The sequence below is a fragment of the Ursus americanus genome, chromosome 26, assembly GCF_024610735.1.
Source record: "Ursus americanus isolate L20-20 chromosome 26, mUrsAme1.1.p, whole genome shotgun sequence".
NCBI lineage: Eukaryota > Metazoa > Chordata > Mammalia > Carnivora > Ursidae > Ursus > Ursus americanus.
The window spans coordinates 128,088-145,036 of record NC_142152.1 but is presented as its reverse complement, the minus strand read 5'-3'; the positions used below and the strand labels follow the sequence as shown (position 1 = coordinate 145,036).

The 16,949-nt window shown below is 39.2% G+C and overlaps 1 pseudogene; it reads left to right on the top strand.

Moving 5' to 3' along the window:
• LOC148107664 (potassium channel, subfamily K, member 16-like) overlaps nucleotides 1-16,589 on the top strand; it is a 29,284-nt pseudogene extending 12,695 nt beyond the window's left edge.
• Nucleotides 16,590-16,949: the final 360 nt, after the last annotated feature.

Here is a 16,949-nt window from a genome sequence, read left to right as displayed (position 1 = left end):
CTTTTTTGTTTTCACTTACATTTCTTGATTATTTTCTTAGGATGAAATATGAGTTATTGGGGGTTTTTTTGTTTTGTTTTTTAATGTGTGCTATATATGCTAGGGCTCTTAAAATACTAATGACTAAAAGTTTGCCCTCAAAGCCCAATGTCATATGTGCAAATTATACCAAGTTATCATATTTTGAGGGGCATTGAATTTTTTTTTTCTTTTATCAGGTTATGGGACAATTTTTCCTAGAACTGCTGGTGGACAGATGTTCTGTGTTGTCTTTGTTGCAATTGGAATCACTCTAACTATCATATGCTTTAAATGTATTGGTAAATTAGTTTCTCTGCCATTTGAAAATCTTGGGAACTACCTTAAATGTAAGAATAATAAAGAAGGTAAGTTTTCTCTCCAGCCACACAAGTCTGCAGGCACACACACACACACACACACACCTGGTAGAGAAGTTTTGTTTTTAAAGAATATATATGATGTGGATTCATAAGCTTAGATTGACCAGGCACATGACACTTTATATTTACTGGATTCACGTTGAATGAAATTTGTAGGAGTAGAAAAAGAAAGCCACCCACTGTTATAAAATGGAAGAGAGAAAATCCAGCATTCAAGAAACCATCTATTTCCCCTTAAGTGATTTTCCTCTAATCATTTAACTTATAAAATGAGCAGTAGTGAGGGTCCCCAGGGTGGCTCAGATGGTTAAGTCTCTGACTCTTGATTTCGGCTCAGGTCATGATCTCAGGGTGTTGAGATCAAGCCCCACATCAGGCTCTGGAATGGGAGTGGAGCTGCTTAAGATTCTTTCTCTCCTTCTCCCTCTGCCCCTCCCCACCTTAAAAAAATAAGTAAACAAATAAAATAAAGATGAGCAATGGTGAATTGGTATGACTTAAATGTTCTCAAAGTCATTTAGTCAACTCCTTTATTTTACAGAAGAGGAAAACATTTCATAAAGGCTGAATGACTTACCCAAGATTACCCAGAGAATTAGTGGAAGTGCAGACATTTACCCCAGAGATGCAAAGCTTTGTCCACATATCAAGTTGAATCATGTGTGTCTACTGAGTAATTAGCATAAGTGTTACTCTTTTACTCTTTCTAAAAAATTAGAGATACCGTTCTTTATTTAAAAACCGAATAATTTATTACCAAATTGCTAAGTTGTAGACATTTTTCAAGAAGCTAGTTTACCCTTGAATAACACTTGTTTGAACTGCGTGGGTCCACTTACACATTTTTTAAAAATTTCCTAGGGTCTTTTTTCCCTTGCTGTGAAAGCCTGATTATTTCCATTTGGTCTATGGTTTAGGAGAGGGCTCCAGGATGGTTAAAAAGCTGCATAGAGCCTGAGAGGCTCAGGCAGAAGGTCCAATGCCAGGAGGATGCCAGAGGGGCTCCTGAAGGGCTGCTGGGCCCCGGAGGCTCCCAGTCATGTGGGAGGGTGAGGCTTTCCAAGACATCCTCGCCCAGCCCAGCCTAGGGGCTGGCCAGCCTGCAGAGGTGAGTCAGGTGGTCCACATCTTCCTGATGCGCTTCACCTCCTCACCCAGGAAGTGGTTTTCCAGGAAGTCACAGAGATGGGGGTCTGCGCGGGCAGAACCCAGGGCATGCAGCTCCAGAAGGGCCTGCTTCCGGTTCATCTCCAGGACCTGGGTGGCTTCCATGGCATCGGGGGTTTTACCCCACTTGTCCTGCACCGGCTTCTGCAGTCCTGGGACATGGCGCGGCTGCTGCGCTGGTTTTGCATCAAGAGAGGCTTGGCGCCCTCGTGTGTCTCCTCAGCCAACTCACAGAAGAAGTGGCCCACGTCTTCCAGAGTCACATCCTCGCCGTGGAAATGGAGCCCAGAGACAGGTAGGTGTAGGAGGCTGGCAGATGCCTGTTGACCAGGCGGCTGGCGGTGGGGGCCTCCACCTGAGTGGAATCATTCTGACAAACATGGGGCCTCATGGTTGATCGGCAATAGGAAGCTAAGCTCAGAAGATGGTGTTGCTAGTCCTGTAAGCTCAGGGGGCTGAGAAGATGGTTCTGAAGGCTGTGACTGGAAAAGTGGTTGAGGGGTGGTGGGAGGCAGGAAGAGGGGTGTCCCTGGGTCTGTTCTGCCCAAACACCGTTGAAACAAGAGACATCTGAGGGACCGCTGGGCGCACTACCTGTATGGGGATTGTTTTCAGTACAGTCCTGTAAATGTATTTTCTCTTTGCTATAACTTTCTTAGTAACATTTTCTCTTCTCTAGATACTTTATTGTAAAAATACAGTATAAAATGCATATAACGTATAAGTTATGTATTGTTATCAATAAGGCCTCTGATCAACAGTGGATGATTAGTAGTTAAGTTTGGGGGGAGTCAAAGGTTATATGGGTTTCCCACTGCGTGTGGTCAGCGCCTGTAACCCCCACTTTGAGGGTCAACTGTATTTTTATTTTCTATAAAGGAACATAAAGAAGGCTCTTTTCAGAGAGTCCATGGGGAGTAGGTAGGCAAGGGGAGAATCCCACTAATTGTTGATGAAATCAAGGTCCTCACTCTGGGGAGAGCCCTTCAGAATGTGGGGTGTCACTTTCTTTGGTATTCCTTTGTGTTCTTTTTGGAGGTCAATGGTTACTACAGGTTCTGCTCAGCTATTCTAATTAGACTTTCGAGTAGTGTCACAAGCTTGGTTGCACAGTAGAATCACCTGTGAGCTTTAAAAACTTGGGATGCCTAGCCTCCACTCCAGGCCGATTTGACCTGAACCTTTGAAGGTGGAGTCCTCAAGGGTTTTTAGAGCTCCCCAGGTGATTTCAATGTGAAACAAGATTGTAAACCCTGGGTCTAGACCAGTGGTTCTCAGCCAGAGTGATTTTTGCCTTCCAAGAGGACATTTGGCAATGTCTGGAAGCAGAGCAGATTCTCACGACTCGGGAGGAATGCACTACTGGCATCTGGAGGGCAGAGGCTGGGATGCTCCAAACATCCTATATGCATAAGACATGCCCTCACAACAGAGAATTATTGGGTCCAAAATGTCGTCAGTATCAAGGTTGAGAAACTCTGATCTAAATGACTCCTTCTCAAAGCACGTTTCCAGGAAGAGCAGGATCAATGGTATCTGGGAATTGTTAGGAATGCAGATACTTGGCCCCCATCCAAGAGTACAAACTCAGGAAGTCTGGGGATGGGGCCCATCAGTCTGTTTTAACAAGCCCTGCAGGTGATGAAGATGTACACAAAAGTTTAAGAGACACTGACCTAAAGCCTAATTAATACGTCAGCAAGATTAAAACTTTAAAAAGTCTGCCTTTCAAAAAAAAAAACCTATTAAAACAATGGAAAGACTACAGATGAGGAGAAAATATTTGCAAATTATATACCTAGTGGAAGGACGTGCATCTAGAATATTTAAGAACTCTTAAAACTCAGTAAGAAAATAGCTCAGTACTTTTAAATGGGAAAAAGATTTAAGCACAACTTTTACCAGTAAAAATAAATACAAGGCAAACAAGCACATTAAAAAAATGCTAAGTATTTGTCATTAGGAAAATGCAAGGTAATACCACACTGAGATACCAACACACACCTAACAGTTTAAAATAAAAAGACTGACCACACCAAGTGTTGGCAAGGATATGGAGGAACTGGAACTCTCATACACTGTTGGTGAGAACATAAAATGGTACAATCACCTTGAGAAACAGTCTTTGGCAATTTCTTAAAAAATTAAATGTACGTCTACTTTGTGATCTAGTCATTTCATTACTAGGTATTAACTTAAAAGAAATGAAAGCATATGTCCTTACAAAGATGAGTACATAAATATTCATTGAAGCCTTATTTATTATAGCTCAAAACTGGAAACAACCCAAATGTCCATTAACAAGGGAATGAATAAACAACTGTGATACACACACACACACATGCACATTGGAATACTACTTATCAATAAAAGGAACAAACTATTAATAACACTCCACAACATGGATAAATCTCAAAATTTGTCCTTACTGAAAGAAGCCAGATCAAAAAAAAAAAAAAAGACTACATACCATATGATTGATTTACAGAAAATTCTAGGAAATGCAAACTAATGTAGAGTGACAGAAAGCAGACCTGTGAGTCTCTGAGGTCACAGGAAAGGAGAGGGTGTGGAGAGCTGGGGAGGACCATCAGGCAGCATGAGGAGACTTTTAGAGTTGGGGGATAAATTCGTGATCTTAATTGTGAATGTGGTTTCACAGGTAGATGTCAAAACTTACGAAACTGACCAAAGTTCATTTTGTCAGTTATTCCTGTTTTTAAAAAGAGGAGGGGAAGCTTAAAATGTGTATCAAGTTAAAAAATGGGAAAGCTAAATAAAAGTGTGTAGGGATCCACATATGGTGATAAAACCACAAAGCAGTGGTCCTTGGCCTTTTTGGTCTCAGGATCCCTTTCCACTCTTAAAAATTATCAAGAACCGCAAAGGGCTTTTGTTGATGCACTATTCTTCAGGAAAAGCACAGTACCTCAGGAATCAGCAGACGTGCTTTAAGCACACTTTCTCATTTTCTCCAGAATATTAAATTAATATTCAGAAAAAATAAACTGATTTTACAGAATATTAAGAATATTAAAAATTCATGTACTCAAGGCTCAAAATTTAATAAAATTTTTAAACTAACATTAAGACATTCTTAAGTGAAGCTGGCTTTTTTTTTTTTTAACCACATGTGCCTGGTGTTCAGAAATGTAAGGACTGCTCGTGCAGTCAGCTGCTGTTGCCTTCATGTCTGTGGTGTCAGCAGCTCCACCACCAACTCTCTCACACCAGCAGTGCAAATGTCAACACAGTGAAAAGGCAAATTATGTCTCAGGATTATTATGAAAATCGTTTTGATCTTGTAGATGTACAGAAAGGTTTGGGGGCTCCTGGAAGTTGCAGACCACACTTTAAGAACTACTGCCATTAAGAATGCTAGGAAGTGATTCCTATTGTAAGTCAGTACAGTGGTTACTTTTGGGAGAATGGAAGAATGGAGCACATGAATGGGATTCTGACTTCTATTAACACCTTATCATAAATCACTAAGCTAAAAAGAGTTCATTATATATCCTTCCAGAATTTTCTCTACATATACACAAACATGTATTTTTTTCCAGCTCTATTGAGATATAATCGACATATAACATTATATAGGTTTAAGGTGTGCACCAATCTATGGTGCTGTACTGTAAAAAATCCACATGTAGGTGGACTCTGTGCAGTTCAAACCCGTGTCATTCAAGGATCAACTGTATTTATCTTTCTACCTGACTTATTTCATTTAGCATAATGCCCTCAAGATCCATCCATACCATTGCAAATTTTAATATTTACTTATTTCTCTCAGCTGAATAATAATTCATTGTGTGTGTCTGTGTGTTTGTGTGTGTATCTTTATCCATCCATCTCTCACTGGACACTTAGGTTGTCTTGGCTATCGTGACTAATGCTGCAGTGAACATGGGAGTATAGATATCTCGTTGAGATGATTTTCATTTCCTTTGGACATATACCCAGAAGTGGGGTTGCTAGATCATAGGGTGGCTCTATTTGTAATTTTTTGAGGAACCTCCATACTGTTTTCCAGAGTGGCTGCACCAGTTTGCATTCCCACCAACATTGTGCTCTTTTTTCTCTCCACACTCTCACCAGCATTTGTTTTCTCTCGTCTTTTTTACTTTTTAAATTTCCTTATCTGGTGAATTGCAGATCTCTGTGCCTTCAGGTTTGGTTACCAGGAAATTATAGTGATCCTTTCATGGTGTCATGTTACTTTGATTTTTCACGTTCTTCGTAGTTTTGCGTTGCTGTCTTCTCATTTGAAATAGCGGTCATCTCCTCCAGTTTTACTAACTGCCTTCAGGAGAGAAATACTTGCCGTCAGCCCTGCTGGAGATGCTGAGGCTCTCTCAGACCTTGTTAAGTGCGTACCTATTCATGCTTCTGGCTCCCTCTGTGGCAGAATTCTTAAGCTCATCTGCCTTCTCTGGAGCCTCAACATCTCAGGCCGAGTGCTAACAGCATCTCTCTTGTTTTTCCAAAGCTGGCGCTAAGGCTCAAATTTGTGGTCTCTCTCTGGCCCACATATTTGGCTGACTGTCTGCATTTGTTCATAGCCAGCCCACTGATGTGTACACCGGGAGCCATAGGGTAGGGAGAATGTGTGGGTGAGACACAGAGCCTTGGGGATGCCTGAGGGCAGTGAGGCGTTCCCAGTGGTCAACGGTGGGCTTCTTGATGGAATCTGTGACACAGATTGGATCTGTGTTCCTTTAATGCCCCCCAAGAGCTCTCCCAGCCTCCTGCCACCCCACCCACCCCCAGTCCCATAGCTCACAATCCAGTACTCTGAATGAGGTGAGGGAGATGGGAACCCCTTTGGTAGCATCCCACACAGCTAGAGAAACTGAGTGTTCACGCCCATGCTTTCTCTCTCCCCCACAGGGTAAAACATAGGTTTTACGAGAAAGATCTTGTTTTGGCCCGAGCTGGGCCACCTTGGAGTAGGAGTGATGCAGGCAAAGTCAAATTGTTCCTCTTACCAACTCAAACGTAGCCAAATTTGTTTTGTTTTTCCCCTCCAGTGGAGTGCTGGAACTTTTCCTTTGGAAATCTAGATGTCCACAAAGTTTCTTTCAACAGTGAGTGATTGTTTAAGTCAGTGTTCTCTAGAGGACACAGCAGCCAAGAGGGATTGGAGATGGTTCATAGCCCACAGTAGGGTCCACAGCTGGGACCAATGCTTGTCTGCCTATTACCTGACACACAGGTGGGTGAGATGCCTCCCAGGTCCCTTGGCATCTGGGGCTGGATCCCACAGCTCCCTCAAAGGCTCTTTTATCCATGGATGAATGCCAAATTTTTGTTGTTGGGGTAACAGGGACAAAAATAAGGGATTTCTTATGCTGCTGTGATGCCAATATTATTCCCTACACAGGATTCTTTTTAATAAAAATTTTATTACCAAAAAAAATTATATTACCTCTTCAAAATTGTTATAGACACCTCTCTGTGATGGTGTGTTTTTTTTTTTAAAGATTTTATTTATTTATTTGACAGAGATAGAGACAGCCAGCGAGGGAGGGAACACAAGCAGGGGGAGTGGGAGAGGAAGAAGCAGGCTCATAGCGGAGGAGCCTGATGTGGGGCTCGATCCCAGATCGCCGGGATCACGCCCTGAGCCGAAGGCAGACGCCCAACCGCTGTGCCACCCAGGCGCCCCTCTGTGATGGTGTTTTAAAGAGCTACCTAATTAAATCTAATGACTTAATTGCATTCCATTATTTTCTCATTTATTTATATTTAAATTATTAAGGTGTATTCACAATTATGTTAGATTATATTTATATTAATAATTTAAACTCCTCACAAACCTTTTAAATATATTTTTCCTATTCACAAACTTTTATTTTTTTATTTTTTATTTTTTTCCATTAACAAAGTTTGTTTTTTAAATATTATTTATTTATTTATTTGAGAGAAAGAGACAGCAAGTGAGAGAGAGAGATCATGAGTGGCGAGGAGGGGCAGAGAGAGAGGGAGAAGCAGACTCCCAGCTGAGCAGGGAGCCAGACTCGGGGCTTGATCCCAAGACCCTGGGATCATTACCTGAGCTGAAGCAGACCCTTAACTGACTGAGCTGCCCAGGCGTCTCCACATTCACAAATTTTTAAACAGAACTTTAATAGTGGTTTGTCATGATGCAACATTTTAAAAAGAAAAAAAACTATATATATATTCCAAATAACTTCTAAACATATTATCCTTATTAGACATCTAGCAAAACATTAATGCTATTATGGGTACATGTGAATTTTCATCTTTAGCATTTAACAGTTAATTGTTTTTATTGCTGGTTATATGTTACTACACAAAGAAGTTTTATTTTTAAGTGAGGGACCAGAAATTTTTTTGTATACATTCTGTTTACTACCTCATCGCCAGTTACAGTAATTGTCTGGCATACAGACGCTATTTTATTCATTGTAAAGGATAAGTTATGTAATCTTGTTTCATAAGTGGGGAGACAAGGAGGCAGAGATCAGGAAACTAAGTCTACGATATTTTAAATATTTGGGACCAAGTGATTAGTCCTCAACAGACAATTATAGGAAATATTTTCTTTTGGGAAAATATTATAATATCTGAATATTTTTTAAGTCACATACATGAATAAATATTTGTAGATTTATAGTATGTAGTTTAGTTTTACAATATTAGCATTTGGTCCTCAAGACAACCCCATTTGTGGTGGGGAAGCTATAGCTATCTAAAACAGCAGAAACAAACGGTGACAGGGTTGAGCTTTCTCACATCAGAACCTAAATTGAACTCCCCTGCTTCTCTCCATACCACTACTCTGTACAGTAGACTATGCAAGATGTTCAATATAGCAATAGTTCTCATGCCTATAGAATGAAAAAGTGGTACATGTATTGTGTTGAGCTTAGGGCAAGATATATAATAAACAATTTAGATAAAATAAGTAGGCCTGCAAGATCTTGTCCATTTTTGCTAAAACCACCACTCCATGATGCTTTATATAACTTTCAAGTATTTGGACCAAATGGATGTGGTCCTGTGGTGACTCAGGATGGACCATAAAAAGAAGTTGAGTAAAACTTAAACGGCTTCTTTGCTGTCCTTTCCCCTGGGCCCGCATTCATGTATAACTCTGATGAGAAGGAAAGAACAGCAAGTTTAGACAGATGCCCGTTAGCAAAGTGCAAGCACCAACAGAAGAGTGTTCGCCTCAATACTGAGTGGAGACTGAGACTTCTCAAGGCCATGTAGTCTCCAGGTTGATACAGATCTTTCAGCCGGTGGGAGAAAAGAGGATCGCCATAACACAATACCCCAGACTTGGTGGCTTAAACAAGAGAAACTTATTTACTCACATTCTGGAGGCTAGAAGTCCAAGAGCAGGGGGCAGACAGATTTGGTTTCTCTTCAGGCCTCTCTCCTTGGCTTGCCGATGGCTGCACTCATGTTGCCTCTTCACAAGGTTGTCTACTGTGCAAGTCAGCCCCTGGTGTCTCTCCTCCTGCTATGAGGAAACCACTCAGATTAGATTAGGGCCCACTCTAGTGGCCTCCTTTTAACTTCCTTCTGGCTTTAAAGGCCCTATCTTCAAATATAGTCACATTCTGAAATACTAGGGGTTAAGGATTCAACGTGAAGTTTGAGAAGATACAATTGATCACATAACAGAGTCTAAAGAAAGAAAACCTTCCAGGAGGTAGAAACACTGACTACACACACCAAGCCCTTGGTCCTGGAGTGTTCCCTACATCGACTCAATGGTAGGGAAGAAGTGGAGCAGGAAGCCCTTAGTCCTTACTACAAGCCAGCTTTCCTCAGACCCTTTTGTTTCTTCTGTCAACCCAGTGGACATGAAGGCACAGGGTGTGATTAGCCAGGGTTGCCGCTGTGCTTCTCAAGGAAATCTGCAGAGGGCTTTAAGGACCTCTTCACCAACCCTTCTCTCTTCTCCCACAGATCCACCCAGTGACAGAAATGGTCAGATCCTCACCTCAAACCCTCACTGTTGTGGTCTTCAGAATCTTTGAAAACAGAGTAAGATGGTCCATAATCAATGACAGGACTATATCACAACAGGGCCAAATCCTACTCATTCTATTTCCCCTCTCAAATATAGCTCCGCAATCTTACCCATCCACATTCCCCAGAAGGACTTATAATAATTATACCAGATATTATCAGGATTCAGAGAAGACATTCCCAGCCATTTTAAATGTTCAACATTCTCTCTGAATGTGATTTAATTTAGTAAAACAAGAACATTCTCATTATGCTCACAGAGAAATGAAGGCTTCAACACTCCTTCATTCCACAGAAAAATAAAATTCACAAAATGTATTCCAAATGTCTGTCTGCTGCTCTTTTTTCCTAATTTTTCTGTTTCATCCAGGAGGGCTTTGGCGGGGGGGGGGGCTCCCAGTCAGGGCCCCCCCAACGGTGGTTGATACATGAGGAACCAAGTTCCCCCTTTCTAGTGTTCAGAATAATCTGCAAGTAGATTAGAATATTGTACTGCCACAAAAGAAAATACAGTGCACATCAGGATCTAATGTGACCACTGCAACTAATTACTATCAAAGCATAAATCTCCTTAAGCAATAGTACTTTTAAAAAATCAGTCCTGTCATTGTGGTACTTAGAATTCAGTCCCTGGTGTTATGACACAAATTATATGTAAATATAAGTAAATGATATTTAAATATGTAAATAAAAAACACATTTTCTAAATGTTTATTTATTAAAGCTTGGCGAAGGCCTAAAATATGTCTTTTTTTTTCTTTTTTCCTTTTTGCCCTGCATGTCATATAATGCTGGCTGGCAGTGAGGGCGAAAGATGCTGAATAAATGATAAATGATAAATAATAAATGAGTCAAGACTTGAATCATGATAAAAAGAAATTGATAAATAAGAAATTAACTTACAAGATGAACATCTTGATTTTATTTGAAAAGGTAAATACAGTTTGTTCTGTGGGACTCTCCAAACCGTAAATGATATATTCAGTGATGCCAATTAAGTGCTCTGATCTAGCTGGTTGTCTTACTTACCTTAGTAAGTAAGCCAGCGCACAGGAGGGTGGAGGGCTTAGTCCGGATCAGGTGTCCTGGGCGAAGCTGGGGGTTTGTGGGCAGAACCCAGAGCAGTGGAGACCTGTAGCTGGACCGCAGACCTAGGCAAGGGCAATCTTGGAAGGGGAGCACGTTAAAGTGTCACATGGAAATTAATCTTAAATCATAGTCTAGACACAGAGAATAGGAAAGAATAGGAGAGAAGACACAAGATGACAGAACAAAGGATGACGGGAGATAGACTGGTAGAGCCTGGACAAACTCCCAGGGGCATGATTATTCAGAGGAATGATCCCTGAGTAATAACGGCCCAAGCCTTTGAGCAATGAAGGAGTAAATAAGAACTCTGTTAGTGGAGCAAACAACTCCCGCTGCTGGTTTATGATGTACCTGCTAACATTTTATCTCTTTTCCTAATATATTCTAGAAAAGTATTTATCTTTGGAAGAAGTTATTTTTCGTTATAATTGGATCACTTTTGTTTCTGGTATTACTACCATTTGTTTTCATGGCATTAGAGAATTGGTCTTATATTGAAGGAATTTATTTTTCATTTACCACCATATCTGCAATTGGTTTCAGAGACTCTACAATAGTAGGTCTTAATAATCTTGAAATAAGATTAGCTATCAGGCAACGGATTGAAAAATAAAGGATTAAATGGAAATTTTAACAGATTTCTTTGAGAGATAAGATAAAGGTCAAGCCTTTTTAAATAAATTTCCTTTGAATAAATAAGCTCACCCTGTCCTTCTCCCTCTCTCCTCACACCACAGTGATCACTGGCTATGGGAATAAGATGCAGAGTAATTCCTCTTAAACGAAATGTCTCTGCTTGATCACACATGATAAAAAAAAAAAAGGCACATCTAATCAAAACCCCAGGCTTAAGTGATTAACCCTCTGTCATGTACCTTATATAACTTTTCCGGAAAGTATTTCAAATTCCTTCCTAAAATAAAAGTGGGAAAAGGAGAAGGATAGAGCCATACAGACACTGAATGTTTTCATAAATATCTGAGTCAGATTGAAATAGCCCATAAGTCATTTCGGATGTAGATTACTAAATGGGCAGTTCATGCTGTTTTTAGCACTTTAAAGATGTCCTTTCATTCTCTGGTTGCCATCATTTCTGATAAGTCAGCTGTTGGTCTTACTGTTGGTCCTTTGAGGTGAAGAGCCTTTCCCTTGCACCTCACCCCTTTCCCCAGCACCGCACCCGATTTTAAGCTTTTATCTTGGTCTTTGGTTTTCAGCGATTTATTAACTACTTCAGTGTAGTCTGCTTTGTATTTATTTTGCTTGGGGATCACAGAGATTGTTGAATTGAGGAATTGATATTTTGCATCTGTTTTGAAAAATTCTCAGCTACTGTCTCTTTCCGTATTGAGTGTTCCTTGTTCTCTCTTCTACTTCTGGGACTCCAATTACATGAATTTAAGACCTCCTCACTGCATTTCACATATTCTTTTTTTTTTATGTTGTTAGCCCCTGTATAGTAAGTACATCATTAGTTTTTGATGTAGTGTTCAGTGATTCATTAGTTATGTATAACACCCAGTGCTCATCACCACATGTGCCCTCCTTAACACCCATCACCCTGTTACCCCCTCCTCCCATCCTCCTCCCATCCTCCTCCCCTCTGAAACCCTCAGTTTGTTTCCCGGGGTCCATAGTCTGTCATGGTTCATCTCCCTCTCCGATTTCTCCCCCTTCAGATTTCCCTCCCTTCCCCTATCGTCCTCCGTGCTATTGCTTATGTTCTACATATGAGTGAAACCATATGATAATTGTCTTTCTCTGCTTGACTTACTTCACTTAGCATAATCCCCTCCAGTTCCATCCATGACAATGCAAACGGTGGGTATTTATCCTTTCTGATGGCTGAATAATATTCTATTGTATATATGGACCACATCTTCTTTATCCATTTGTCTGTTGAAGGGCATCTTGGCTCCTTCCACAGTTTGACTATTGTGAACATTGCTGCTATGAACACTGGGGTGCATGTGTACCTTCTTTTCACTACATCTGTATCTTTGGGGTAAATACCTAGTAGTGCAATAGCTGTGTCATAGGGTAGCTCTATTTTTAACATCTTGAGGAACCACCACGCTATTTTCCAGAGTGGTTGTACCAGTTTGTATTCCCACCAACAGTGTAAGAGGGTTCCCCTTTCTCCACATGCTCGCCAACATTTGTTATTTCCTGACTTGTTAATTTTTGCCATTCTAACTGGTGTAAGGTGGTATCTCATTGTGGTTTTGATTTGTATTTCCCTGATGGCAAGTGATGTTGAGCATTTTTTCATGTGTCTGTTAGCCATTTATATGTCTTCTTTGGAGAAGTGTCTGTTCATGTCTTCTGCCTATATTTTGACTGGGTTATTTGTTTTTTGGGTTTTGAGTTTGAGAAGTTCTTTATAGATCTTGGATATCAGCCCTTTATCTGTAATGTCATTTACAAATATCTTCCCCCATTCCATGGGCTTGAATGTACTCTCTGTATTTTCCTTTTTTTTTTTCTTTGCCTTCTCTTAACGATATTTTTTTGTTAACCTGTTTTCTAGCTTACGAATTCTAACTTCTATATGTAGTGTGCATTTAAATCCATTTAATGAGTTCCTAATATCATATTTTTTTAATTCTAAAATGTCCTTTTATTATCCCACCCTTTTTGGTAGATTTGAATTCTCTGGTGAAATTCTTCATCTTTTCTTCTATTTTTCCATATTCTCTTAAATTTAAGAAAACATAATCATAGTCTGTAGTTCTTATCTACTAATATCAATATCTGGAACACCTGTAGGTCTATTGTATGGTCTTTTTTTCTTCTGATTTTTGGCTATATGGTTCTGTTTCTTGGCATGCCCAGTGATTTTTGGTTGGATGCTGGACATTGTATATTTTAAAAATTATAGATGCTTCAGGTAATGCTATCTCCCTCCAGAAAGGTTTTACTGTTTTCTCTGTTAGGTATATGGAGATTCAGAAGTGTGAGGAGGATAACTGAACACCTTCATTTCAGTCAAGGAATGATCTGAGACTAGGTTGCAGATTTGGTAAGGTTTGGTCTCCTTTTGATTTCTTCTTGTTCCCAAATCATAGTTATTCATGACCTTCAAAGGAAAGCCTGGTATGTTCACAAGATCACTCACTTAAGTTGATCTTGAAGCCAATTTTTTGTTTCCTGTACTTGGATATACTGAAAATTCTGTTCCGCTTTTAAAGGTGTTTGGCTTTTTAGCCTTCAACTTCATGCAGCTTCAGAATTTGGCAATATATTGGAGGGGAAAACAGACTATAGGTTTTAAACCATTCAGATCTTCAGCTTTGTCAATGTAACCACATAGGACTACCAAAAGTTCTTCTGATTTCTCTGTTCCTCAGTAATATTCTTCTCAGATAAAGCCCAGATCCATAGCCCCTTGCTTGTGCCCAGAATCTGCACAAGAGCCAAGGAAAAAAGCCATTACAGATTTTCTGCCTTATTTTCCCTACCTGGTATCTTAATCCTTTTAGTCTTCATTGCTTTAGCAACTCTCTAGTACCTTTAAACATATGATTTTTAAAAATTTGTCTGATTTTTCTAGTCCTCAGCTGGAGCATTGTTCCATCACTAGCTACTCCATCCTACTCAGAAGTGGAAGTGTCCCTATAATATTTATTTTTAATCTATATAGTACTAAAAATTAAGTCATGAATATTTAACATCTAGATTGATAATTTTATAAAAATAAATGCATTTTGAGGATACACAGTTAAAACTCCTAAGAACTATTTTTAAATATCACTCATAAAAGTCTTTGTTATGTTTTTCCCAGAGCAGAGTTTCCCAGAAGTTGGTACTTCCTTGGCATTCCCATAGAAATTTTCTCCTAATATTATTCTAGAACTTTTCATCTTGTGTAGCTTGGTACTTCTCCTTTTCCTAATCATATTCTCTTATCAGTAAAAAGAATGATAATAAAAAAGTGAAGACATTTTCAAAGACATAAAAGTTTGCCATGTTCATTGAAGAAAATTGAGAAAACATAGCTAGGTATAGCTTATAGTTTATAGTTTACAGCCTGGCTATAGTTGTTTGGGTTCTGGGTTGTTCTTTTCACTCTCCAGGGGCCAGCTTCTCCTCTTTGCCAGCTGCTGACCCAGTGAAACCTGGTATGCTTCGGGTAGATTCCCTGCATTCTCCTGCCTTGCTTCCAGAGTTATTTTAAGACTTTTTCCCCATGTCCTCAGCTGTCTGATATTTTTAAGTAAAACTATGCTCTTGTAGCTTATCTAATTTTTGTTGTTGTTGTTAGATTATCTGGGGATGAAAATCTCTTGTGATTTTTTTCTATGTACTAATGCAGAAATTTCTTACATTTGCTTTTTAGTTAGTAAAATATGCACTCAGATTATGTTGGATTATGGCCTCTCAGTCTTAGATATATTTTGCTTTTATTAATATATGTCTGCTCATGCAGACACGCCCATGTGCTTTGGGAGGCAGTATTTGGAAGAAGCCACATCAGAGACAGTTAACCAAATATCATCTTAAATCAAAAGTGAGTGTAGCCTTCCAATTATCCTTATTCAATTTACTCTCTAATAATTATACTGCATTAATCTTAGCCAATTGATTTATGAAATTACAGATAAATATTGAATAACTTAATGTCTGATAATTTAAAATATTTCCTGTTATGTCATGCTCTGATAAGCAGAGTTAAATTGTATTCTTGTGATAAATCCCAATGTGTTTATTGTATTCTTTTTCACTGGTTACTTCTCTTCATAGCTCATGCTCTTTCAGCTGCACCTCTTCATACATGTAGATTGCAATTGTGAAAAATAAGTGGTAAGACCTGAAGGGAATGTAAAAGTTCTAGTACTGAAGTATTAGAATGATTGAATTATGAGTGATTTTCTTTTCCTTCTTCAAAGAGTGCCCCAAGATTTCTAATGATGAAAATAGTGGGGCGCCTGGGTGGCTCAGTTGGTTAAGTGCCTGCCTTTGCCTCAGGTCGTGATCCTGGGGTCCTGGGATCAAGTCCTGCATCGGGCTCCCTCTCTCTGTCTCTCATGAATAAATAAATGAAGTCTTTTTTAAAAAAAGCGATGAAGGCAATGAATTTGTAGCATTTTAAACTCAGAAATATAGAGAAGTGGCACAATGAAATGAACTATTTTTGTTAAGAAAATCTGAATCCCGGGGCGCCTGGGTGGCTCAGTCATTAAGCATCTGCCTTCGGCTTAGGGAGTGATCCTGGCATTCTAGGATCGAGCCCCACATCAGGCTTCTCTGCTGGGAGCCTGCTTCTTCCTCTCCCACTCCCCCTGCTTGTGTTCCCTTTCTCGCTGGCTGTCTCTCTCTCTCTCTCTGTCAAATAAATAAATAAAATCTTTAAAAAAAGAAAAAAAAAAGAAAAGAAAATCTGAATCCCATTTTAAATGATTTATATGTATATTTATCTTATCTTTCCCTCATTTTAAAGGTTTCCTAGCAGTAGCAATAGTAAATAAATTACTCATTGTAAAATATTATACTTATTGTATTCAAAAGGATGATTTTCAAAGGGAAAGAGAATTTTTACCCTCTAGATGTACTCTAAAAATGAACAGAATCTGAATATGTATGGTTTATATTCTTGAAAGCAGTGATGATTTTAGATATGCTTTATATTAATTTGTTTTCAGGATCAGATCCTAAAAGGAGGCATTTTTCTATTGAATAGAAAGAAAATACTATGGTGAAAAGTCACCATCTGATTATTTGCATGTTATTTGCCTCTTGTCTTTAGTTTCGAATCCCATAAAAGAGAATAAGGACATCAGTTACTCAATCTTTTTATTAATTTGGAATTTCCATGGTCTTGCCTGGATTGCTCTTCTATTTAACTTAATAACCAACTTTTTTCAAGAAATGGAGAAGTTGGAGAAGAAAAAAAGAAGCCAAGTGCTGGATATCAATGTTCAGTAGGTTTCCTCCACCCAGACTGCAAAGGGTTTCTATAGAGCACATCCAAAAGCGTCAGACCAGGAAAGAGGAAAAGAAAAACAACAGCTGTCACTCCATAAACCTCTTGTGTGCGTTATATTTCCATGTTGAAATTTATTCATTTATTTTAATTTTGTGTTGTCATTAAGAAAAATACTTTAAGAATATAATGCAAATCTTAACTTGTCAACCTTCCCCATATCAGCCTCACCCCACATTTGGACTGACCCTGGCATTTGGATACAATAGAAGCTCATTCTGAAAGCTGTGCTTGTATTTCTTTTCCCATCATGTATTTTAATAAAGGTAGAAATATGTACAAAACTGTATAAAGCTATCTTC